Source organism: Herpailurus yagouaroundi, unplaced genomic scaffold (assembly GCF_014898765.1).
Source record: "Herpailurus yagouaroundi ecotype Mexico unplaced genomic scaffold, PumYag 216, whole genome shotgun sequence".
NCBI lineage: Eukaryota > Metazoa > Chordata > Mammalia > Carnivora > Felidae > Herpailurus > Herpailurus yagouaroundi.
In genome coordinates this window covers 4,230,947-4,257,272 of record NW_024412447.1, presented here as the reverse complement: position 1 = coordinate 4,257,272, position 26,326 = coordinate 4,230,947, and the positions used below count along the sequence as shown (strand labels likewise).

At 49.6% G+C, this 26,326-nt stretch overlaps 1 protein-coding gene and 1 long non-coding RNA gene across 3 annotated transcripts in view; one reads left to right on the top strand and one right to left on the bottom strand.

Annotated features, from left to right (window-relative positions):
* RNF216 (ring finger protein 216) overlaps window positions 1-26,326 on the top strand; it is a 143,220-nt gene that overhangs the window by 62,281 nt on the left and 54,613 nt on the right. The window lies entirely within an intron of this gene.
* LOC121017542 (uncharacterized) lies at window positions 8,345-13,928 on the bottom strand. Its single transcript, XR_005784811.1, has 3 exons — window positions 13,848-13,928; window positions 8,726-8,824; window positions 8,345-8,454 (listed from the first exon to the last, which is right to left on the bottom strand). It is a non-coding gene; the product is annotated as an uncharacterized LOC121017542 (long non-coding RNA).

Below are 26,326 nucleotides of genomic sequence, written 5' to 3'. Positions count from 1 at the left end.
CAGCATAGTGAATCTGTTCGTCATAGGCTGCTTGATCCTTGAAAATTTTTGGTTGATAATTACACTTCATTATTTGACATCTTAACACATCTAACAACGATTAGAGAGTTTGGTTCTTTCAGTGGGTGTGCGTGCGCGTTTGTGTGTTCCCAAGAAGAATAAAAACACAGAAGGTAAATATTGCTTACCTCTTTCCTCCCCTGCCTTCCCAGTCAAAGTCCTGTAAATGCCGTATCTGCTGTTGTTTGCAGCACTTACTTGAAAGGGAGGTAGATTTCTATCTGAGAGGAGGAAAGATAATGATATGTACACGTATATTTACATATACATGGGCTAAATGAAAAGGCCAGTATGAATAAAACATTTGTTTTTGTTTCCCCTTAGCCCCACAGGAGTAGTTTTTACTCCTACAGTTCATCCTTTTTATCCCTTGATCATGGGCACCGAATGGTGAAAACAGCAGCCTGTCCCCCTTGGCCTTAGAGGAGGCTGGTAAGTGGGCATGGGCAGCGCTGCCATGGCTGCCCCTCGGGAGGGCTGGCGCGGCCCTCGCACTCCTCCCCTGAAGCGCAAGGCTTGACTGCAGCCCCTCCCCCAGGTAGTGGCGTGCATTTCAGAGCCCAGCGGTCCAGACAGGCCGAAGTGTCCATGTGGACTTGGTATTCGCCTGTCTCCTTGACCTGCGGGAGGTGGGCATGGGCATTACTATGTCTTGCTCCCAGAGAACATTCCAGTGCTTCTTTTCTCGCCCATTGAAACTGCTCTAGAGGGGCGCCTGGGTGGCGCAGTCGGTTAAGCGTCCGACTTCAGCCAGGTCACGATCTCGCGGTCCGGGAGTTCGAGCCCCGCGTCAGGCTCTGGGCTGATGGCTCGGAGCATGGAGCCTGTTTCCGATTCTGTGTCTCCCTCTCTCTCTGCCCCTCCCCCGTTCATGCTCTGTCTCTCTCTGTCCCAAAAATAAATAAAAACGTTGAAAAAAAATTAAAAAAAAAAAAAAGAAACTGCTCTAGATGGTTAAAATGTTGCCATCTTCCAGGAGGCCAGTCACACAGTTTCTTGTTCCCAGGCTTTGTGTTCCTCCTCTGTCAGCATAGCTTGGAACAGGCGCTTTTGCTGGGCTTTATTACTAAGCTCGCTGTTTGGAGATTCTTTCGGAAACAGTTATATGAGAGGCATTCGTTGATGTGCTGCTCTGGATCCAGCACTGTGCTGGGTGTGGTGAGGCCGTAGACCCCGAGGTGCCCGTGGCTGTCGCCTGCACTGCGGCTCAGGAGACAGTCTGGCGCAGTGGTTAAGACCAGGGATTTCGATGTTAAATCGGCTCATGCTTTCATTCCAACTCTTCCACTTCTTGACTTTGTGACTTAGGGTAAATACGTCCCCTCCCCGAGCCATGGTTCTTTAATCTGTGAAACGAGAACGGCCGTGTGTCCTAAAGCAGGGGCCCAGGAGTACACGGCGTGATGCAGGTGAAGCGCTCGCTCCAGAGTCTGGCACTTCTTAGGTCAGGAAACAACAGCTGCCGCACAAGGAAGGGGGAGACTGATGCCAGCAGTGAGCGTGTGCAGGTGAGGAGTTCCTAGAAAGGAGGAGCTTCTCCCAGGTTTGTAAAATGTCCGCCACCACCAGAGGGTGGGATTCCCCTGAAATGGGTAGATGTGAAGTCCCTTGGGGGACCCACAAATGACTCCTTGCATACCTAGTTTTTCAAATCATGTACTCAGAAAACTCTTTTCTTACTAGCATGCCACTGTGGAAAGGGGATGGGTGTTTTTAAGCTAAATTTTGTCCTGATACATTCTGGAAGAAATGACTGCTGTCGCTTGAGCCTGCATTGTTCAAGTTCAGAGAGGGACCTGTGCTACCCTGGGGAGAGCTGTGTCCTAATGAAGGCTACCTGTGGGTCTGTTCTGTCAGTCTCACTTGCTTGGTCCACAGCACTGGTTTGTCCCTCCTCTTGAGTTTCTTGTGGTGGTGGTGGTGGTAGTGGTGGTGGTGTTATCCCTATTTGAAAAAACTGGCATCCCAGGGAATAATATTCAAAGAGATGAGTGTAGGATGGACCTAGAAAAACGATTGTACATTTTGCTAGAGAAGTCAGAATTAGTCACAAAGTAAAGATAAAAATCCATGGTTTGTCTCCATGACTCATTGGGTATGTTTTTTGTCTTCCTGGGAAGGTACTGATCTTGGGGTGTTGACTGCCCCACGTACTGCCAGTGCAGCAGGCAGGCCTAGAGGTCAGGGCTGCTCACCTTTCACTGACCTTGGAGTGAAAAGACATCCCTCCTTGTCTCTCTTTGGTGTCTTGGTTTCTACCAAGATGTGTTATCTGTAGTATATAAAGAGAGAGACTGAATTTTTAACAGATTTGTATGGGCACTTACTAAAATTGAAACTCTGACCCCTTTCTCACGGTTTTTGTGGCCACCATGAGCCATTGCGTATCAGGCTCTCCACAGTCTAACCCTGTTCACAAACCATAGGGGGACTGTAAGTTTTCAATGCCTGTCTTTCTGGAAACTACACATTATTCGTTTAGTGCCTTCATATGTTTTGTTAAAATAACTTAATGGCTTTTTTGCGTGTGCCTCATCAGAGGAGAGATGCATTTTGATTCAGAGTCTTCAGAAATCTCACGTTAAAAATCCCTCAAGAATTGGGGTGCCTGGGTGGCTCAGTTGGTTAAGTGTCCAACTTCGGCCCAGGTCATGATCGCGTGGTTTGTGGGTTCAAGCCCCACATCATCGGGCTCTGTGCTGACGGCTTGGAGCCTGGAGCTTGCTTCGGATTCTGTGTGTGTGTGTGTGTGTGTGTGTGTGTGTGTGTGTGTGTGTGTGTGTCTCTCTCTCTCTCTCTCTCTCTCTCTCTCTCTCTCTTCTCTCTGACCCGTCCCCTGCTCACGCCCTGTATGTGTGTCTCTCTGTCAAAAATAAATAAACATTAAAAAAAAAAATTGTTTTTTAAATCCCTCAAGAATTGATGTCTACAAAATGTCGTTTTATAGTCATTTGCTGCCTTTTTGTCTAATTGCTAATTGTGTGACCCGGTGTCAGCATTTTAATTTGTTTTAGTGGTTCTGGCTGCAGTGTCCTTGAAGGAGTGTGTGCACGCATCACACGTGTTTGCGTGTATGTGTGTGTTGTGGAGCACAGAGCCTTCGTGTGCCCTCTTTGCGTTCTCGGCACAGAGCACTGAGGGCTTCCAGCCTTGCAGGTAGGAGAGAAATGGTTGCTATGGTGACAACACAAGCGTGAAAACACCCCATCTCCCCGTGGGTGTCTGTGTCAGGGAGGAGGCGTGGGGGCACGGGAGGCGGGAGCAAAGAGGAAGGCTTAAAGCACGGAGCGGAGCCGTCACAGGGTGGGATTTCTCATGTGTGCCGCTGGACTCAAGGTCATTTTCCTGTCGCTGTGGAGTAACTAAGCATTGAGCATGGCGTTTTACTCTTTGGTGTCCTCCCTGACTTTGAGACAAACATACAGAGAATGAGGAGGGCCTCTGTCACCTCTCTAGTCCCCAGAGGCCGCATGGCTTTCTCCCAGACCATGTTTAGAAACGCGTGCCTGTCTGTGGGCCAGTTTACCGTTCTACGTGGGATGAACCGCCCAGACCCAGAACCCATTGCCCTTCGTCTCCACTGTCACAGGCTAAAGAGCCAGCCCTGCCAGCCCATGAAACTGAAGGGCAGCTTGTGTGCTCTGTATCTGCATTACGTACTGATGCGCCTTGAGAAAACGGGCACAGAATGACCTTGGTGACTAGGATCAGCGCTGAGAAACGGTCCAGTCGGCTGCGGTTGGGGAAGAAGCACACCCACAAGCTGTTGTGCCATTCTGCCAGAAAGTTCGCGCAGGTGCTCAGGGCCCTTTGAGATGGGGGTCGGCTCCCTAGTTCGACAGGCAGATGCCGAGCAGCCTGCCAGCAGAGCTCCTGCCGACAGCCTCTCAGGGATTTTCTGCTCCTCGTCTCTCCAGAGTCACAGCTAGCAAGTGACAACATCAGGAGTCAAATCCAAGGCTGCCTTCCTCACTGTTCTGTGGTTTTAGGTGTGATTTGGGTATGGTTGGCCAGTTTTAACACTCCTTCCTTCCTTATCTTTTGGTGATACAAACTGAAATGCTTACAAATGAAAGGATATGTCGTCTGGGGTTTACCTTAAAATTACACTGGGTGAGAGAGGACGGGAGAGTAGATGGGGTACAGAAAGCAGATTGGCCCTGAGCTGATCATTATTAAACCTGAGTGATGGGCATGTGGGGATCCATCACTCATGTTTATTGCCTACTTTTTTATATATTTAAATTTTTTCATAACGAAGTTAATTTTAAAAATACTGCATTTTAAAAATCTGATTTCACTTGACTTTTCTGTATCTGTGCTCTTACCTCCTTTGTTCCTTTGAGGGCCTCTCAGTCTTGGGAACTGGAAAGACCCTTAATCGGATGTCCAGTTCTCTGGCATTGTCACTTTTTTAAGAGATTAGGAAAATGTGTAGGAAACTGTCAAAAGCTTTTTGTGGGAAGGTGTGAAAGGGCCCCTCCTCCTGGAAGGAGGAGGGAGGAGCAGGGGAGAGGGTCTCTATTTGTACAAGATTCTTCCGTAGGAGTGGTAGTGACCTGGTGTTTTCCAGCTTCCCTGAGAAAAAAGACCTGAGGTACCCAGAAGGAATCCAAGATGGGTCACTAGACCATATTGTAACAGGGAGACTGTTCCAGGAGCCTGGAGCCCTATGCTGAGGCCCTGCCAGAGGCTGCTGGACAGCTCTGGACAGACTCCCTTCTCTGGAATGCCTTCCAGCAAGTGGTGCAGCTTCAAGGCCAGAAAAGAGACCAGATGACCTTTCGAGTGTCCTTCCAGTCCAAAGTCCCTGGTTTCTAGACTACTGAGGGTTTTGAAACTGGTGTTGGCATTTGGTTTTCAAAGAGAAACAGGCTAAGAGTTTCTCAGATCAAATCCCTGTAGTCTCATAAAAGCACTTTTCAGTTTTATTTTCCATCAGAAATTCATATGAAAAGTATTTTAAATTTCAAAAGCTCCCTGTACCTGAGAAGCTGATCCAGATTCTAGCCCAAAGAGAGTGAGATAGGTCACAAGTTTTTCTTCTCTTGTCTTTGACTCCTGCTTGTCCTTTTCCCTTCCTGTCCCCTCTTCGAGATTTTGCTGCTTAAAACGTCTCCTATTGTCACAATCCTCTTAGCTCCCAGGCTCTTTCCTCCTGTAAAGGCCTCCTCCTCCCTTCTGAGGCCAGTGCCCACTCTGACCTCCACTTAGCTCTCCCAGGGTGGGTCTTCTGTCCAGGCAAGCCCCGTGCCCCCGAGCCCTTTGTCACCGTGGCCCTTTTCTGCCCTACAGCTCTTCTCTCTCCCCTGAGTTCTTCCTTTGGATTCGCTCTTTCTTAAAACCCTTTGCCTTGCTGTCTTCCTGTAGAAGAAGCTGATGAGGGTCTTCCCCCTTCTGTCTCACGTTTCTTCCCTCTTTGAACACACTGCTTCGCTGCTCCGTCGGCATAGGCTTGTGCCAAGACAGGCCGGTTGGCTTTGATTGGAATTTGGTGGTTCATTCAGCAGATTTTGAGTGAGTATTGCCATGCCTGAAGAAATACAGAAGGGGCAGCCACAACCGTACCCTGAGATCAGGGTCGGAGAAGCCGACTCCTTATGCAGACAGCTAAATAGTGAGATGGTGACAGGGGCTGCTGGAGGGAGCTGGGGATGGGGGGTGGGGTGGGTGGGGGGGACTTTAATTGGGCAGTCTGGAAACACTTCATGGAAGAGCTGGGTCTTGGCCTGAGTCCTAACAGGACCTGATGGGTACAGGTAGACCAGTATTCCTGGCCAGGGAGTGATGCAAGCAGAGCTGAACAAGGGTCAGCCGTTAGACGGGTGTGACAGAGCAGGAAGAGTACACACTGGGAGGAGGAGTGGACCTTAGATAGAAAGGGGTTTGCAGAGCAGAGGCCTGAATCTGGTTGCAGACACCCCAGGGAGCCGTTGCGAGCCTAATGCTGGAATGGTGTGATCAGAGTTCTGGTGGGAGCGCGGGCCTTGTAGAGCCATGAAAGAGGGCATGATGGGGGGAGAGACTAGATACACAGCGTTAGGGGGGCTGGAATATCTGGTCACTTCTGGTGACCTAGTGACCCGCGACCTGGGAATGCACGGTGCTCCTTTGTCCTTGGTTAACAAACCATCCGGTCCCAAAGCCCATTAGTGCAGTGTTGTGGGTGTTCACTAGCAATCTTTGACCCTTCTCCAGAAGACTTCGGTGGGAGTGGATTAGCCTGAAGAAGCTGGTCTTCCGAGGGCTGGCGGGGGGGGAGGGGACGGGAGGCCGGAAGGTAAAGGCAGCAGTGGTTACGAGCGATGATAGAGGCAGAGACAGTGCAAGGAAATAAATCTTGACATTCTTCATAAATAAACACATCCGTTCACAGGCCAGGTGGACACATCCTGGCCGCACATGTCCAGAGGCTGGCTATCTCTGGAGCACACCCCCTGCTGCGTGGAAGGGTCTGCATTGCTGGCTGTAGGAAAACTGGACGTTTGGCCCCTCTTTTAGTGGCTGCTACTTAGCTACCACTCGGTGGCCAGTGTGATTTTTTAGTCCTTGGGTGCTTTAAATATGGAAGAAACCATGTAACCATCACAAAGTTTTTTCCCCACCCATTTAAAATGGCTTGTTTTCCAGCTGAAAGCATGTTGGATAAGCTTAATTTCTCTCACTCAGATAAGCTTAATTTCCCTAACTCCGATGTGCATACAGAGAATTGCCTAATTCTCCTTTTGCAACATGTTTTCCCAGCTGCTGGGAGGCCTGCTTTTTTTCTGTGGGCCTCCTGACAGAAATGCAAACAATTTAAGGCCCTGTGGTACCAACTGCTGTTTATTACCCCAGGGACTTGGATATTGGTGTGTTTTTCCCAGGAATGTATTTATCCGGAGTTGGTGGCTACTCCCCCATCCCTCCGAGCTGAGCCAGAGACAGACAGGCAGTGGGCTGAGCTGGGCTTCCTTCAGCAACAGCTGCGCCCCCCCCCCCCCCTTCTGAGCAAGGTCACCTCCCCGCCCAGCTCCAGTCCCATAGCCTCATCCTGCAAGGAAATGAAGCCTGTTCCTTGGATGCGATCTGACTGGAACCAGGTTTTCTGGGGTACCTCTGTTAAGAGCTCCTAGCAGAACACAAAACAGCCTTTTTATACCTTGTTTTGTAAAAAGCACATTTCCCCCAAAATAAATCTTGACACTCTTCATAAATAAACACATCCGTTCACAGGCCAGGCAAGGGAGGAATGCCTCTGGGAGCAGTTTGGCTGGGTTTGCTTTCCCCCCGCTGAATGCCTGGCGTGCGCTGTCCATCCCGGGGTGGCTGAGGGGAGAACGCTCTCTTCTGTTGCTGCCAGAACCACAACAAATGACAACTTTCCGTTCTGTCATCTCTCTCAGCTCCACTGCTGGGCAAGCAATTCATTTTTCTACCATAAAAGGACAACGAAGCTTGTGTAGAGCCGCGGTGCCTTCTGCACTGCAGTGAAAAAGCAGAAGACAGCCTTGGGAAGAGCACACCTCTGGTTTAGGCCCGGCTGCGGGGCGGGGGGTGTCCGAGAGCAGGCCGTGGGACACGTGCCATCTGACAGGCAGCGTGAGTTCAGGACAGGTGTGGGTATCCTCGGCACTGGCCGAGCGGGACACGTGAATGTGTAGTTCAGACCCTGTTCGGAGGAGCTGCACTGGGCCTGCCCGCACGGTTCTGTGATCCTGGCCTCTGGTTTCCCGAATCTGTGATTGCGGGCGTTGGATCTGCAAGGGGTACCTGGGAGATCATATGGCCCTGGCACCTTCATTGTGCAGGTGCAGGGAAGAGACTGAGTGCCAGGTTCGTGTAGCTTGAGGAAGACCTCCAGCTTACGTCTTTCAGTTACATGTGGACTCTGCAGAGATTCCAGGATAGGTCAAATCTGTACGTGTCCTCAGTGGTTTGTTGGTATACCAATCGCCTCCGTTAATGATGGGCCACAGAAACCCGGACTAATAAAAGTACAGTTCTCAACTGGTGGGTCTGCGTGTGAGTCAGCCAAGGTCTTTCAGAAAGTACCTATTTGTAGCCTTGTTACCTGTAAAATCCATGGGCCCTTGAGGTGATTATAAGTAAATGTTGTTCAGAAATCAGCATAGGAGTAGGTAGGAAGCAAACGTTTAGCTATTTCGACAACATGAGAGTGGGGCTGCGAAATTCCTGCCCCGTGCAGCCTGGTGAAGGAACCAGAATGCCAGCTCAGCACACATTAGCGGCAGCACACAGCATGCTGTTTCAGCGGGAGCCACACACCCCAGCACACCGCCCACACAGACCTCTGCCCTGGGCCTCCGCCTTCTCTAGCTGAAGAGGACAGGTTCTCCGGTTGAGCCAAAAACAGTGCCCACATCTTTTGGCCTGGCTCCCTTGAAGGTTTTCCTGTAAAGAGGAACTGAGATGTGTCACTTAAAACTTACCTTAACTTGGGGCGCCTGGGTGGCTCAGTCGGTTGAGCGTCTGACTTCAGCTCGGGTCATGATCTCACAGTCTGTGAGTTCGAGCCCCGTGTCGGGCTCTGTGCTGACGGCTCAGAGCCCGGAGCCTGCTTCAGATTCTGTGTCTCCCTCTCTCTCTGACCCTCCCCCATTCATGCTCTGTCTCAAAAGTAAATAAACGTTAAAAAAAAATTTTTTTTTTACATAAAATTTACCTTAACTCTTAACTGCACATCTGATTTCAGAGCGAATGCTGGAATGGACCCAAGCACATTCTTCAGGGAATAAAAACCATGTCCAAGAATCTTGCTGATCTGGAAATTTGGGAGGAAAGCAAGGGTTTTCAAGTTTAAACTTTATTACCCCGATAGTACTGGTGGTCAGAATAGATTGTCAGCTTGTTGGCTCAGAATCAGAAGTTAACTCAGAAGTCATTCCTGGAAGAGAATATCACCAAGTAGAGGTGGCAGAAAGGAGCTCAGTATGAATGATTCAGTGTCACACATTCCTAGACCTTGTTGGAAACCGTAAGATGAGTTTAAACCTTACTGTTCCAGCAAATGAAGCAGTTGGGGAGGCAGTAGTGGTAAAATGGAGCGTTTACACAATTCTTATTTAGCACGACCTGCCTGAATTCTTTTTTTTTTTTTTTTTCTCAATAGTGTAAAACTTCTGAATCTGTTAAAGAGCTCGTTGGTATAGTTTCCCCTGGTACTTCTCAAGATCTTCACTGCCCTCGAAATAAACAGGATAATGCCCCTCAAAATTTGTCTCCACTCTCTGTCTCCCACAATCTTTCCTTGTAGAAACCTTTGAAGCCTTTGTTTTTTTGTCAGCAGTAGCAAGTGAATTTCGTCTTACAGAACACTTACTAATTCTTATTAAGTGTAACTTTTATAAGGCTAATTGCTCAAGCAAATAGCATTTCCTTCTTGGATAGAGCCTCTCCCTCCCCATCCATCACTGTCTACACATGCTCGGGCGTCCTGGCTGTGCGGTGACCAGCTTAGAGACATCAGCCTGCTCACTTCCTAATTTGGTCACAGTGTGCTTCGGGCAGCCTTGCCAGACTTAGAAAAACACAAACACAGGGAGTAGCTTTGATACAGCAGAGGGGGATTTCCTCTTATCAAAAGACCCACAGTTAGCCTCTTGTTTCCTCTAAAAAGAGGAAGTGACACTTCGGGAGGTTGTAGCTCACCCTGAAGTTCCCTCTTGAAGCCTGCGCCTTCAGGCTGGCCTCTTCCCAGCTAGCTCCTGCTCTTCCTTTCCTCATCCTTCTTCACACCCCTCAGCATTTGCAGACTTGTAATTTTATTCTTAAGGAATAAGAGGAATTCTAAGGAGTAAGGAATTTTCCATGACCGTGTTCACCAGCAGGAAACAAGTCGAGTACATTTTGGCGCATCCATACAGCGCTACACCGGGGGATGGCAGACTTTTTCCACGAAGGGCAAGACAGCAAACAGTTGAGGCTTTTCCAACCGCATAGTCTCTGTCGCAGCTAGTCGGTTCTGCCTTCGTACCTCGCGAGTCACCCTGGATGATATGTGAACAGTGAACGTGGCTGTGATCCAGTAAGATGGTGTTTAGAAAAATGGGCAACAGGCCACATTTGGCTCGTGAGCTCCCGTCAGTCAACTCCTGGCATGCACAGTAAGATTTAGAAGGATGACATGGGTGTGGTGGTGCCACCGCTGAGCTGCCCCCGAGATGTATTAAGTGAAGAGAGCCAGGTGTAGAGTGGCAGGTGGGAATGGTATGTTTATATTCGGGTCTCAGGAGATATGTGTGGACACGTATAGAAGAACTGGGAGGATGGGCAGTTTCTTAAACTGGCCCCAGGAGTTGCGTCGGGGGAGGCACACGAAGGCGCAAGGGGTTGGGGAGTTATGCGTGTCTTGCTTTCTCAATTAAAAAATAGCCATCGTCTGGGTGGCTCAGTCAGTTAAGCGTCCGACTTCAGCTCAGGTCATCATCTCACAGTCCGTGAGTTTGAGCCCCGCGTCAGGCTCTGTGCTGACAGCTCAGAGCCTGGAGCCTGCTTCGGATTCTGTGTCTCCCTGTCTCTCTGCCCCACCCCTGCTCATGCTCTGTCTCTCTCTGTCTCAAAAATGAATAAAAACATTTTTAAAAATTAAAAATAACGCACCCATTTTCATCAACCCAGTCACCTGAACTTTTAAAGCAAAAGGATTTTTATTTTGTTTTGTTGGCTTTAAGGGAACTTGCAGGGAAAGGTAGAAATGTGATTTGTAAACTGTGCTTGTGTGTTTTCAAGCCCATAGCCATTTCTCCTAGATTGTTGTGGGGGCTGACTTCACAACTCCCTCAAAGAAGAGTGCGTGGCCTTAGGTTTTAGGTGAGGGGGTGGGGTTTCATGGCAAGTGGAAAGCGCTGGAACTCGGCTGCTCTGCCTTTCTTCTTCTCACGGGCTTTTGTGCAGGAGCCCCGTCTATGGCACGTGCTCAGGGGCTCCTGGTCAGTACACAGCCAGTGAGAAAACCTTGGCCCTGAAGTCAGCCCCGTGGGGATAAATACAGCTTTCAGTAGTCATGATTCAAGACTGTTTCCAGCTGCTTCCTTTTCCCATAGAGACTATTTCTGACTCACAAGTAAGAATGGATTCTGATTCACCTAAGCATTACGACGACCAGTTTTAAAAATGTCTGCCCTTGGTTGTGAAATTAGCAGATAAAGTTGTTACTCTCCTAGTACAGAAAAGTGCTCACTTTTGGTATGTGAGGGACAAATGAAAGGTTTAGTAGCAAATCCTCCCCTGCTTAAAAGACATCGAAGATAGGAACAGCTCAGGATGGGGCTCAGCCTTGCTTTGTAGTCCCTCCCCCATCTACCAAGCAAGTGTTTCTCAAATAGCTGTTCTAATCCTTTTCCAGGCCTGATTTGCAGGCTGTGTGCAGTCATTCAGTTCTTCTACGAAGCTCTGCAGGAATGTGTGATATTGTACCTTTTGAAATCCTCCCCTTGCAACCCCTGTGATGGGGATTTGCAGAGATGCGGGAGCAGTTGTAACAAGGCAGTCTGGTCTTCTGGGGGGGGGGGGGGCTGGCTGCCAAACCCAGGGCCTGTTCTGCATCACTTGTCTTGACTTTCCTTTAAAAGCAGTAAGTGGGAAGGCACCAGTTCTGCTGAACAAGCAGGCATTGCCTTCCTAAGAGAAGTCATTTAGAACGTCGAAAATATGTTTGAAAGATACTGGTATAGTTTTCTCTGACCTCAATTTCATACACTAGTAACTCTCCAGCGCCAGAGACTTAGCACGGACACACTCCCTGCCAGGTGGCCAGAGACGTGTGTCCACTCCAGAAGAGCGGGCGAGCTTGAGCGAAGACACCTAGGAAGTTGTGCTTTGCCATACGTATTGCCCTAAAGGGAAGCTGAGCGTTTCAGAAAATAGATTTAAATCTCTCTTTCTCTCCATATCTCTCTCTTCCCACTCCTTTCATCTCTCTCTCTCTCTCTCTCTCTCTCTCTCTCTCTCTCTCCCCTCCTCTCCTCCTCTCCTCCCAAAACCACCTGCACGCCACCACCACCACACCCCTACCCCCGCCATAGCTCTCTCCGTTACCGCTTTTAACCTTGAAACCTCTGTTGTACACTTACGCATCCGTCCTGTTCCTGTTCTTGCATTATTAATGGGCCTGGAGCAGCCCAGCCAGAACGCTGACATTACTAATTACTGCTTATAACCGAGAAGGAAGGAGCAGGGAGTAAAGTGGGTCACAAGACACTGTCATAACAATAAAATACTGCTGTCGGGCAAAATTGCTTGGTGTCTGCGCTCTGTTGTCGGGGGTGGAGGTGGGCCTCCACCGCAGGCTGACCTGGCAGGGACCCTCCTGGCGGGAGGACAAATGCTATTCACATCGGTCACCCCAGGCTCTCCGTGTCGGGGCACAGGGTGAGAGAAGGGGATTGGTCTCATTTCTCTTAGAACGTAAAAGCATCTAGAATTCTTTTTCTGGCCGAACAACCTTTTGAAAACCGGCTCTTTGCACTGGTGGCGTGAGCCCAAAGGAAACACAGCAGGGTTGCAAAGGAGAGCGCAGAGGGCCGGCTCCGTCCTCTCGTGGCCATGTGCTGTGTGCCCAGTGCTTGGATCAGCCCTTCCCCTCCGGGGCCGGGTCTCTCATCTGGCGAGTTTGTGCGTTCAGGTGTGGACATCTGTGCCGTGAGATGTAAGCTTGGTGGAGCACACTCGTGCACCCACCCGACTCACGGCATCCGGGTCCACGGGCGGAGTGGCGTCAGAGAAGGGTCCTGTGCTTAACTCTGCCCTCGGCCCGTCAGGGCCCTTGCCCCCACCAGCCCCGTGCGTTCAGAGGGCTTGTGTAGTGCTTGCTGATGAGCATGGAAGGCACTTGGGCCGGCGTGCCCAGTGCCAGCTGCAGCGCCACCTCCCACGCTGTGAGCCGTGTGGGCTTCGCGAACCTCAGCCCAAATCCACCCTGCTTCTGAGCAGCACCAGCTGTGTCTTCCAGAGGAACGGGGAGCAGAAAGGGACTTCAAGGATGTGAGTAAAAGAAAATAAACTCGGGGGCGCCTCGATGGCTCAGTCGGTTAAGCGTCCGACTTCGGCTCAGGTCATGACCTCGTGGTTCGTGAGTTTGAGCCTCGCGTTGGGCTCTGTGCTGACAGCTCAGAACCTGGAGCCTGCTTCCAATTCTGTATCTCCCTCTCTCTCTCTGATCCTCCCCCACTCACGCTTGTTGTCTCTCTCTCAAGAATAAAAACTTTTTTAAAATAAAAAGAAAATAAATAAATAAACTCAAACTCTGTCAACTTGGGTTACCCGCCCCTTCAGCGTGCCACTTTCGTGAACTCTGCACGTCTGCATTCTTTTACTCGCGTGCTGGCATGGAATCCCAGTCCTGAACCTAGATTTCTCACACTGTGCAACCTTGGCTTGTAGAAAGCCCAGGAGAAAAGGAAAACTACTTTGAAATCATATTTTTCAATTGTTGGAAAGCATGAAAGCCCATTTTGAAAGGACACAAAGTTTCGATTTTTCTTGAAAATAGCTTCAGAAAGTGAGGAATTCTTGGTCACTTGACCGTGGAGCTGAGAGACAAGGTAGGTTTCTAGGTGCCCTGCCTCCTCATCTTGAGGTGACTTGCCTTTCTCTTTTCTTCTTAAATATTACAAATGCGGCCACAGTTGAACAGAGTGCTGGCGTGAGTCACAGTGTTCAAAACTGAAAGTAAATCCTGTCACTTTCCCGTATGGCACACACCAGCCAGATGCTTGAAACAGGCTGTGCGGGAGGGGCAGGCGTCCCCAGGCAGCAGCTCTACACGGCGCACGCGCAGAACTCACCTGTCCCCTCGTCCTGCCCTCCCGTCCTTCCACAAGGGACGGAGCCACAGCAGAATCAGAGACAGCCTCAGCTTTCTAGATCCACTTGATGAAAAAAGGCTATTTCCTCTATTCGGTTCTTTGAACTTTTTTCTCTCTTTCCTCATTCGGTAAGCATTCGAGTTCAGAGCCTATTAAATTTTACTTTAAAGGGCACAGCAGTCGTCACAGTAACATTAGCTGTTAACCATTCAGGAGCCTGTGTCATACTTTATCAAAAGCAGCCCTTTTTTTTTAAGCTTATTTACTTATGGAGAGAGAGAGAGAGTGCGCACATGCATGAGCAGGGGAGGGGCACAGAGAGAGAGAATCCCAAGCAGGCTCTGAGCTGTCAGCACTGAGCCCGACACGGGTCTGGAACCCATGAACCGCGAGATCATGACCTGAGCCGAAATCAAGAGCCTGACGCCTGACTGACCCACCCAGGCACCCCAAAAGCAACCCTTTTTCATAAGAATGTGAAATAGGTAAATTAAGAATGGCCCAGTGCTAGAATCGCCAACAAATTTTACATAACTCATTCCAAAAAAAACCTAAGATAGACCTATAGGTACTGATCAAGAAACCTCTGTAAGAAATGCACCATCAAGTGAAAACAGCAAGGTGCAGTGTGTGCACTGTGAGCATTTGGCTCCTTCTGTGCGAATGGAAAGCGTTTATCTGTTAAGTGTGTGTATCTTCTGGAATGAAACACAAACTGCTGAAGGAAGGCTTGAAACCAGAGGAGTGCGCTTTGCCTTCATGTGTGCCTTTTGTGTTTCTTAGTGGCATGTGCATGGGTGTGTTTGCTCTCCCCAGTAATCTCTGAGATTAAAACAAAACAAAACAACCAACAGCTCCAGGACAGAAAACCCTTTTCCCCTGACATTCAGTCTGTCTGGAATGAGCCAGTCAGTAGCTCCTGCTTCCATTTCTTTGCAGCTCTTGGCTATGTGAGCGTGTCATATTATGTACAGTATGCAGCCCTCTTCATTTACTATCTACTTTTTATAGTTTTTTCCTCTATTCTCCCAACATTAAATAATCGAAGGAAGACTAATCATTGCTGGAAATGTCTTTCAGTTTTTACACTTTCAGTTCTGTGCTTTGAACAGCAGAATGAAAGCCTGGTGTCCTCGCAGGCCAGCAGTAGGAATCCAGGACTTGAAGCAGGAGTGTCTTCCGTTAATACTCTCATGAATGTTCCAAGAAGACTTGGCAGAGCTTCCTGCAGTTTCGATGGTGAAGTTCCATCTCACTCACTTGACCTGCACGCCCTCTCCATCTGTGAGACCTGGCGTTGTGTCAGGGTCCGTATCTGCAGTCGCGCAGAAGTGAGATTCACGAGGCAGAAACTTCTGATGTTAAAGTCTGTGTCCTAAGTTCCCTCAGTTACGCAACAAGATCAATACACAGGAGGCAAAGACTTCATTGATCGGACATACCCATTCCTCTGACGCTTATTTACCGCTCCACTCGCCTCTCTGGTTTCATTGCCAAATGACAGTGAGACTTTTGGGCGTAACCTATGTGGTCTAGCTCAGTCCTTCAGTCTTTCAGTAACTTGGTTTCCTCATCTGTACAACGGGTATAATGATACATACCTGTGTCATGGGGTGGCCTGAGGATTGATGGAGGGGGGGAGGGTGTTTGTAAGATTCTTAGGTGGCCCCTTTAATATTCAGGTCTTTGCAATACAGGTGGGTTCATTCATCTTCTCCCTCTCATGGGGCTTGGGAAATAAACGAAAGGCGAGTTTTTTTTATTCTTGATTTCTCCGCATTTATCTAGTTTTTCTCCCCCTGGAACGAAATCTGCCTATGTCAGCATCTTGCAAGGGGCAGAAGAGAAACTTAAGATGCTGTTTAGATCCGCCGGTATTGGTATGAGAATCCTTCTACAGTATCTTTGTCCAAAAATAGATACAAAGAGACTCTGTTTTCTGAGAACTCCACCTGTTCCCTTAATTTCTAGTTTTGGGTTTGAGCCTGGTATTCCTGACAGATTAACATTCAGTTGACCATGGTAATGAATCCATGCTTCTGCTTTTATCTTGTTAAGATTTTCTGTAAGTAAACTTCCATGACCACAAATACCACTACCTTGGAAAGATTTGTTGACAGGCTTTCCAAACCCAGCTGTCTGAGCTCAGGGTGTTATACAAATTACTGTAGACTGGGCGGCTTAAACAACAAACATTCATTTCTTGCAGTCTGGAGGCTGGGAAGTTCAAGTTCAAGGTGCCAGCAGATTCAGTTCCTGTGAGCGCCCACCTTCTGGTTTGCAGATGGCTGACTTCTCTATGTGTCGTCGTGGCAGAGCAGAGAGCCAGGTCTCTTCTAAGTGTCTCTTCTAAGGAATCCCATTCATGAGGGCTCCACCCACCTCCTGTTACCATCACATCAGGGGTGTTAGGATTTCACATAAGAATTTTGCAAGGACACAAACATTCAGTCCATAGCACCAGCTCATGTATTTTTTAAGAAGTAGTTGATAACAGCAGTTCTAACAGAGCCCATCGAGCAATTTAGACAAATCACGGGAGCACACTGAGTGATTGGGCCTGCATTGTGACAGCCTTTCCTGGAGGTGCTGCTGGTTCGGACCTGTAGCACTTAATCGGAGAACTGATGCCGTTCAGACTCCTTGCTGTGTGACCATCAGCCTATCATTCACTCTGATTTTCCTCATCAGAAAAATGGACATGCTAATTCCTGTTGCCCTTGCCAGGATGGTTGTGAGGCAGTGGGGTCCCATGAAAGGGGAGAGCTCTTCAGAGACCACATGGCAGCAGTTCCTGGAGGGTTTTGGCAATTATGCTGTGTTTTAGGATTGGAACATTGGGTGTCTTCCCTCTAAGACACACGATAGGCTGGGCTGACCAGTCTCTCTCAGTGGTTGATTAGCAAAGGAAAGGTTATTCCTGGAAGATGACACAATCTGTGTGTTTTAATAAGGAAGTAAAATAGAAGAGAGGATCCCAGAGCAACAGAAGCCAAGAACTTTTCAAGCCATGTGTGAGGGCTGCCCCGTCGGGACCCGAAGGAGTGAGGACCAGGGAGAGTCCAGACTAAGTGAGGGTTATCACTGGGCAAATAATGTGGAGCCTGGAAACTGAAGATGTTTATCAAGGCACATTTTTCTAAAAGGTGCTCAGGATGGCCAGAGATTGTAGCTACATTCTTTCTGCCATGTTTTTACAACGTGCGCTTCACTGAATTTTCTACATAGTTTTCTACGAGGTCAGTACTTAGAACGCATTATAATGCTACGAATGTAAAGAATTCACATATTGAGAACATTTTGCTTTTGTCCAAGCCTTCTTAACATACATATTTAATTACAAGGCATGAGGATTAATGGGGCTTTGAATATTTAAAGCTCTTTTCCCAAGATTAATTTGATTTAATTACTCCTGAGCTCAGCGTTTGCAGCTTGGTGCCTTGCCGTTTGGATGTGTCTGTGCGAGGAGAGGGGCTCAGGCGTACTTCCCTGCCTGCCAAGCCCCTCCCCTTTTATTGTCAGCTTATCACTTTGTGCTTTGAGTTTGGGGAAGAAAGAGAAAGGTAGCAGAAGTTGCCTCTGTGGAGTTCATCTTCCAGCTTGCTGTATTTTCGTAGTAGTTATGTTTAGTGTGCGTCTCTTAGCTTCCAGGAAAATAAGGTCACAGAACGATTTCTACAGCCCTGCCCTTCCAGAGACTTAGAAATACTCTCACACCCTGGGTTCCTTCAACCCTGCTGGCCTGTGTGGAGAGGAGGGATCGCACAGGCCCCAAAAGAGCTCAGACCCCAGACAGGGGCCAGGGGGAGTCTCCTCTCCTAACTGATCACTGTTACCCATCTAGTTGTGAAGGCAGAAGAGGCCCGAGAGCCTGTGGGGCAAAGGGAAGGGGGTGACTTTGTTCCAGGTGAGTGTGTCCTTTCCACCTCAGGCCGCCACCGCCAGCAGAGCCACCCCTGTGTCCACACATCTGCAGTGGATGACGACTGTGGGGAGCCTCCCCGGTTTCTGCAGCCCGAGTCCAGTGGCTGAAGGCTCACTCCCTTTCTGCTGTGGGCTGTCTCCCTGTGGGAGGCATTGTGTGGAGTGAGCAGCTGGTAGCAAAGGTGGTGAGGTTATGGGGGGCGCACAGGGCTAACCAGCAGAAGCTGGCTTCCTCCGGTCGCAGCCGACCTTCAGCAGTGCCGGGCACTTGTGCTCAGCCTGCACGAGTGGACAGGGTGTTGAATGATGGCCCTTCCCCACACAGCCTGAACCTGGACTCGGGGTGCGGCCGCAGACCACCCCGGCCGGAGTTTATGTTTCCTTCTTGCTGGAGGAGAGGACCCTACGACGGCAAAGGTTTTGTGCCTTGAACAGATGCTGTTTGGGAGCCCATTGGAATAGCTGTTAAGATATCCGTAGAGGCGGCTCTGCTCCCCTCTGCCCAGGACACAGGCACCTGGGCCTTGAGTAGAACTGAGGACACTACACAACTCCTCGGGTCGATCTTCGCTACCGCTGACACAAGCCAGGCTTGCTTTCCAGAAACCCCAGGGAGCGTCATGCTCCAGGAGTGATGGCCGGTGCTTCCTAGAGCAGGTCAGGAAAAACAGAAATCTGGCACTAGTCTCAACATCAGGATGGTTTTGTTTGTTTTTGTGTTTTAATACATAGGCTCGGCTTAGAAAGCCCATGTTCAGCTATCACAAGTCACTGCCAGATACTGGCTAGGCTGAATTGCTTTTCTACTCCCTTGTTCTTCACACGTCACCGTCTGCTTTTTTATCTAGTCCTTAACTCAGCCATGGCCACCCTTCTCACCATATGTAACTTGTCATATCCTAATGTTACTCTTCCTTTAAGCAAAAGCTTCCCTGCCCTGTCCCCATCCGTTTGGAATGAAGCTGGAGAATCCTGTCTCTCATTTGTCTATGTGAGAATGGCCAGAGTAACTAGGATATAAACTCTGCTCAGCTCATTATAAGCTTTTTGCAGATTTTGTCCCAAAATATTGATGGGACTGCCAGCACCCCACATCCTCCCCAAATAATTATACGATTAATTTATTATCTGCTGCTGTGTTAGGCTCTTTAAAAATTATTCCCAGTCCTCAGAGTAACCCTGAGAGAGATGTCATTACCCCCATTTTACCAGATGGGGACACTGGGGCCAGTGGGGCAACCCAGTCACGGGGGGAGCCGGCAGCATGGGTGGCGAATGGATTCACCCAAGGCAGAACAAAGGAGATAAAAGTTTATTGAATACACCGCAAGGGAGCAGCTGGCGGGAGAGCAAAGGAGAGACTGCGGGGAGACAGTGGTGGGGGGATTTGGTTAAGAGGGGAGTGACGAGGGATGGGAACGGATAGAATTTTCCTTTTGGGGACCCATGCCCAGTTACAAGTAGCCCTTTGGTCAGCTAGGGCCCTTTTCAAGGTCAGTTGCTTAATGAGCCTGTTTGCATTCAGCCCAGTGGTCACTGTGGGCCCTTTTACCTTACTCAGGTTCCCATTGCTCAAGCAGGTTGCCTAAAAGCAGCCTCTTCCTGGCTCAGAAGTTAAGTACATACCCATAGAGGGCACAGATGTTTAGAAGGTTCTAGTGGCATAGTTAAGATTATGACGCCCCTGTGCCTGTGGCCGACGTGACTTCACACGGAGAGTAAGGAGATAACGTTGTGCCTACGTTGGCGTGGTGAGGAGTGTGGGAGGCACCACCCGTCCCTCTTGTCCCTGCATGAGGATAGCAGCTGTCATTTATTGGGCACACACAGTTTTCTCATTGATCTTTACAGGAATCCTTCCAGGTATTTGCTTTCCCCATTTTTATTGATGAGGAAGCAGAGAGAGCAAGACTTGCTTAGTGTCACACAGATCCCTTTGGTCCCTGTCCTCTCTTCCTAACATGATGCTGTGTTTTTAGCATTTGCTTTTTGCCATAAGATCATAATCATTCCGTGTGTACGGCATCATGCCCAGGTTTTGTTGTTTTTTTTGTTTTGTTTTGTTTTTTACTTAGCATGACCTGAACCCTTTCTGCATTCTTAAACAGTTTGCAAGCCTGTGTCATGGGTGGTTATCATTCCATCAGACAAATGTGCTTCAGTTTATTACATGTTCCCTGGGTCCGAGGTAAAAGGTGTTTTCCGCTTTTGCTGCTGCAAGTAACACAGTGCATGGCTTTGTACATAAAGCCTTTTCTGTTTTAGAATTATTCCTTAGGATAGATCCCTAAAGGAAGACTCCTAGGTCCAAGAGAATCCATTTTCTCGAGACTTCCAAAATTCTTTCCAAAAGGGTTGCACATAGTTCCCTCCAGTACGTGCTGCTTATTTTAAAAAATGTCATAGTCTGTTCTTCAGCTCAGAGACTGGCTGCCCTTCCAAAGGGACACTGACAGCTGTGAAGGGCTACTCCGTGAAGTGGCCTTTGAGGTGTTTCCAGAGGATTTCAAGACAAAATAGGAATTTTTAGAGTCCACATTTGAGCAAAAGCAAGTGTGGGCCGACACCTAGCTACAGAGTCCACCGGCTGGGCCATTTAGAAAAGGGAGAGCGTGCGCGCACTTGGTCCTGGCAGCACAGCACCTACTGCGGTCTCGGTTATCCTGAGAGGTCAGGGGCACTTGCTTGTTAAGTGCAGGCGTCTGTGGGGGGAAGAAACTGTGAGAAAAGAACAAAAACAGTCAGATGTGCCCGTGAAGCTGTGGCTTGAGGGTGTGTGAACCTGTTCCCTCAAGGTTGGTGGTGGCTCAGGGAGTTTGTTGCCTTCAGTCACACTTGTAGCATTCTTTAAAAGATCCTTAGGGGCACCCTTTGAGGGCACTATCTTAGTTCTGAACTTGCTTTTTTTTTTAAGTTTGGTCTTTTCCCTTCCCGTTCTGGATCTGTTTCCCATTTAGAAAATCAGCACTAGAGTGTGTCACTTGATTGGACACCCAGGCCAGTGAATAATGTACTGAAGAAGTTGGCCAGTGCTGTCTGTGGCATGTGGAAGTTGTGACCAGTGACGCTGGGGCCAGCTCACCAGGTACAGCTGTCCCAAGTTGAGTCACAGGATTCCTTGTTGACACCTCCCGAGTAATATGGACAGAGAAGGATTCATGCTGTGACAGTTGGTAGGCTTAGGAAGGAAGAGGGTGCCTGTCCTTGGTGCTGATGCTCCTGCCTTCCTGCCTGACCTCTGAGGCTTTGAGAAAACCCTTGGAATAAACTAGAGAGAAACGTGCACTGAAACAGGGCTAGTGGTTTTTCTCCCAGAAGCTTAGAAGCTGTTAGAGACATGGCAGAAGGCCCTGGAGGGAAAGTAAGAACCAAAATCTAAGCTCCTTCTATGGTCCCAGCCAGAAATGGTAGTGGTCTCTGGACACAGACAGGAGTGGAAGAAAGTGGTGCCTGGGTGGCTCAGTCAGGTAAGCGTCCGACTCTTGGTTTCTGCTCCGGTCACGATCTCACAGTTCATGGAATTGAGGCCCATGTCAGGCTCTGTGCCGACAGCATGGAGCCTGCTCGGGATATTCTCTCTCTCCCTCTCCCTCTCCCTCTCCCTCTCCCTCTCCCTCTCCCTCTCCCTCCCTCTCCTTCTCTCTCTCTCTCTCTCTCTCTCTCTCTCTCTCTCTCCCCCCCTCTCTCAAAATAATACACATTTTTGTTAGTAAAAGGAGTAGAGAGATCTGAGGTGGAGCTGGAAGTACTAGCCAGTGGGCAGTAGCATCCTTTAGTGATACAGGGCAGAGTAGACAGCTTTGTGGGGAGGCGGGGGCATCCCAGTTCGTGTTTCAGACATATCTAAATGCCTTTTAGATGTCCCAGTGGAAACGTTGTGCGGCCAGGTGGAGGTGCAAGCCTGCCACTCGGGAGCTGTCAGAGCCTCAGAGCCTGGGCCCAGTGAGGCAGGAGGGGCCTGACTGGTTTTGCCTGGGGAGTTGGAGATCATGGGGAAGCGGCTCCAGGACCGGACCTGGAATGCTGCTGGAAAGCTGGGGCAGAGGAGTAGGAGAGGCTCCCAGAAAAGGACACAGCTTATTCAAAGTGTTTATGAGAGTTGGTGGGGAGGTGACGTGGCTGGGAGGTGGCCGGTCCCTGTGGGAAGTCCGTCCAGGGTGGGAAACGGGAGTGATGTGATCACGTCGCGTGTTTCAGAAGGCTGTTCTGGCGGTAGTGTGGAGGACGGACTGGAGGTGAGGGCAGCTCAAGGCATGAAGACAGACTGCGCACCCCACCCCGGGCAGCCGCACTGCTGTCCCCACCCAGGGTCCATCTGCGGCCAGCAGAAAAGCAGATACGGACGGGCCCGCCTGTGAAGTGGGAAGGTGGCTGGCTCTGGATCCTGTGTGATGGTCTTCTAGCTGCTCCTGGGCCAATTCTAAAGGCACTCCTCTTGCTGTTTCCTTAAGACCAGCGGTTTAAAAAAAAATGTGTTTTTAACACTTATTCATTTTTGAGAGTGAGACAGAGCATGAGCAGGGGAGGGGCAGAGAGAGAGGGAGACACAGAATCTGAAGCAAGCTCCAGGCTCCGAGCTGTCAGCACAGGGCCCGACGTGGGGCGAATGACCTGAGCTGAAGTCAAACGCTTAACCGACTGAGCCACCCAAGACCCACAGTTTTAAATGTGCACACATGCACATATGCTCCTTCTCTGAGTCCTTTCCTTCCCTTCCCTTCCCTTTTCCTTCCCTTTTCCTTCCCTTCCCTTTTCCTTCCCTTCCCTTTTCCTTCCCTTCCCCCTTTTCCTTCCCTTCCCTTCTCCTTCCCTTCCCTTTTCCTTCCCTTCCCTTTTCCTTCCCTTCCCTTCCCTTTTCCTTCCCTTTTCCTTCCCTTCTCTTTTCCTTCCCTTCCCTTTTCCTTCCCTTCCCTTCCCTTCCCTTCCCTTCCCTTTCCTTTGCCTTTGCCTTTGCCTTTGCCTTTGCCTTTGCCTTTTCCTTTCCCCTTGCATCCTGCAGCAGCACATTCCACTGGCAGATTCTACAGCAGGAATGTTCTTTCACTTGCTTGATTTCAGCGGTTTGATTTTATGATATGTTGCCACAGTACCTGGAGCTCAGGCCTTGTCAAATATCTGTTTGTGTGGTGCAGACGTCAACCCCCAGAAACGTGCGGCAATGAGGACTACGGTGGGGCATTCTGGTCAGCTTTCTTCCTACCAAAAGGCCCCGCCCATCTCCCCCTGGCTTCCTGACAGCCCATGGCAGTGAGTCCGTCTCTAGTGTGTCCACACAGTGTCCTCACCCGCATGCCTCAGTCCTCACAGCATATCCCTGGGAGGTTGGCCGGGCAGCGGTGTTCCCTGTACAGCGCCGCTCTGGGCCGAGGGATCTGCCCAGAGTTCCCAGACTTTGGCAGAGCAGGCGGTGCGGTGCGTCCAGTGCTGCCAGTGGGGCGGCCTGAGCAGCGCCTCCCGTGTTCGGACCCCAGCCCCTGCCCTCGGTAGCTGAGTGGTATTACACTGCCCGCTCCACCCTGTGCCGCAGTCTCATCTGGAAGAACAGGGAGGAAAATAGCTCCCCTGGGGGAAGGTCTGTTACGGGGATCGGGGACCGAATGACTTAACTCAAGAAGACGCTTAGTCCATGAGCGCTCAGTGAATGCTGCCTGTTGTCATTCATCCTGCTGCGTATCTCAGCTCCTACTCCTAGACTGGGCAACTTGACTCAGCCGTCTTTTCAGTATTCTGTACTTGCGCCTCGCGTAAATTTCCTTGTTGCTCTGCTCACGGCCAGTTCCAATCCCTGGGTGGTCAGGGTTAGCGGAAAGCAACCGGTAAACTGTCCACTGCCTGTGTCTCCACACCCTCCGCTCTAGCACAGCATATTCGTTTTCCTTGGCTGTCTCTGCAGATCTACTTTTCAGCCCCCTTTGCTCTCATTTTCTGTCAGCTCTCTTGATTTCCCTCTGCCTTTTAAATTTTTTTTTGTATGTTTTATTTTTTATGTTTGAGAGAGAGCCAGAGAGACACGGAGCGAGTAGGGGATGGGCAGAGACACAGAGACAGAATCCGAAGCAGGCTGCAGGCTCCAAGCTGTCAGCACAGAGCCCGACGCGGGGCTGGAACTCAGGAACCTTGAGATCACGACCTGAGCCGAAGTCGGACACCTAACCGACTGAGCCACCCAGGTGCCCCTTCCCTCTGCCTTTTAAGTTAGAGAAGCCAGCTCCCACTTGGTGAGCCGGTGTCCAGAAACAGGCTCTGTCACCTTCTGTGTAAAGGGCGTCTCCATCCTGTCTTCTTGCTGGAGACCCCCATGGGGCCTGGTGTTCCTGCAGCTGCGCTGGAGGGGCCCAGGCCGTGAGCAGTTGTGGTGACGGCAGCAGTGCACAACAACAGCTGACATTTATGGTCACCGCTGTGTGCCGTCACCCTGTACGTGCTGGAGATGGTTGTCTCATCCGATCCCGTAGCCTCGTTATATCCCGTTATAGAAGGAGACTGCAGAAACCGAAGCTGGGAGAGCTGAGGCACCCACCTGCCTGCGCTCTCCATTTAGTAAGTGACCAAGGCAGACTGCCCACATGTGCCCAGCGTTCCTGACCACAGGTTATGTGGGGAAGCCCTGTCACACTCATCTGTCTGAATCCCACTTTTGTTTTCTGTGTGACAAGATTAACAGTGTGTGCTTGGCTAGGCTGTGATGCTACTCGGGGGATTTTCTTAGGCAGATCCTTGACTTTTAGTTCCCTTCCTGAGACTGGTCACAAGCTTTAATGTTCTGCAGATCCTGTTGATGAGATGTGAATAAAATATTAACATTGCAGGAGCTCAAATGACAGAAAGCTGTGTTGTACATTTCTCTGCACGTGGATATTTGAAATGAATTGAAAGCCTTGTAGACGGCAGCAGGTGGGTAGGTTCCTGAGGGAGATTTTCTTTACTCTAGTGAGGAGCTAACATTTGCAGCAGGCAGGCAGCAGAGGGCCCCCGAGCCTCACCAAAAAAATCTAGATTCCGGCCTTAGCTGGATGCTCGCCAGTTACCAAGCCAGTGAGTGTCCTTTGGCGTAGTAGGGAAGCATTCAGACAAGCCTGCACTGGAGTACTCCTCTCTCAGCTGGGAGGAAACCCCAGCACCTCCAACATCAAGATAGGAGTCAAGTAGAAGGTAGAAATTACAGTTAATTATAGAATAGTGCAGAGTCTGGTGACCTGATAGTCATGTGTGGTTTTGCTTTGAGGGTAGGGCACGGGATTGTGTGCCATCGTATGTAAAGGAGTTAACCCACCGGCTTTGCAGGAACCAGGAAAGGAACAAGAAACTGCCAAAGTCCTTCATATTCTAATATCCCCTTGCCCTGATTTTTACTGGGTTCTGATTCAGTAACCCTCATGGCCTCTGCAGTGACCCTCCCCCTCGGTAGTATCTTTCCTGGAATGTTCTGAGCAGCTGTCCCAGGACTATGGACAGTAAATGCTAGTGAGGTAATAACAGACACACCCAGAATGAGATTAAGCTGTTTGGCTCTTAACCCTCAGTATTAGCAATTGAATGGCCAGATTCCAACCGGGTTCTTAATGATTTCTTTCCAATCTGAGGATCCTGACTGTAGGTGCTTAGAACAATGCCTGTATAAGGGCTTGTTATTATTATAAACTATGTACTGTATATGGGCCTTTTTTTTTTTTTTTTTTTTTTAAAGAGAGAGCGAGCGGGGCGCCTGGGTGGCGCAGTCGGTTAAGCGTCCGACTTCAGCCAGGTCACGATCTCGCGGTCCGTGAGTTCGAGCCCCGCGTCAGGCTCTGGGCTGATGGCTCAGAGCCTGGAGCCTGTTTCCGATTCTGTGTTTCCCTCTCTCTCTGCCCCTCCCCCGTTCATGCTCTGTCTCTCTCTGTCCCAAAAATAAATAAACGTTGAAAAAAAAATAAAGAGAGAGCGAGCATCAGCAGGGGAGGGGCAGGACAGAGGATCCAAGTGGACTCTGCCCTAATAGCACAGAGCCTGATGTGGGGCTCGAACTCACAAACTGTGAGATCGTGGCCTGGGCCAAAATTGGATGCTCAACCGACTGAGCCACCCAGATGCCCCATATAGATGAGCCTTTAAGTGAGGCCTAGAGCCTATTTTTCTTTTCTTTTTTCTTTTTTTTTTTTAAAGATTTTTTTTTCCCCTTACAGTAGAAAGCTTGGGGAAATGGCAAGAAAGCCAAAAGAATGTGCTTATGTCATTAGCTGTCATGCTGTGCAGTGGGCACAGCTTCTCACGCTCACCAGTAATGAGCGCCCCACACACGGCAAGCAGAGCACAGCGCGTTCAGAGGCGAGGGGACACCGCCAGCCGCCCGTGGACTGATGCAGTAGAATCGCATGCTCAGCAGTGTCTGAGTAACGTGCGCTTGCTCTGAAGTGAACACCCTGACAACTTAGAAATAATACAAAGTAAAATGCTTGTCAGCTTTCCACACCCAATAAGCTCTGTCAGAGCGCCCTTAAAATGTCGGGTGGGAGGCTGTGCGTGTTCAGATCCTGTAGTGGCATTTTACTTCAGTT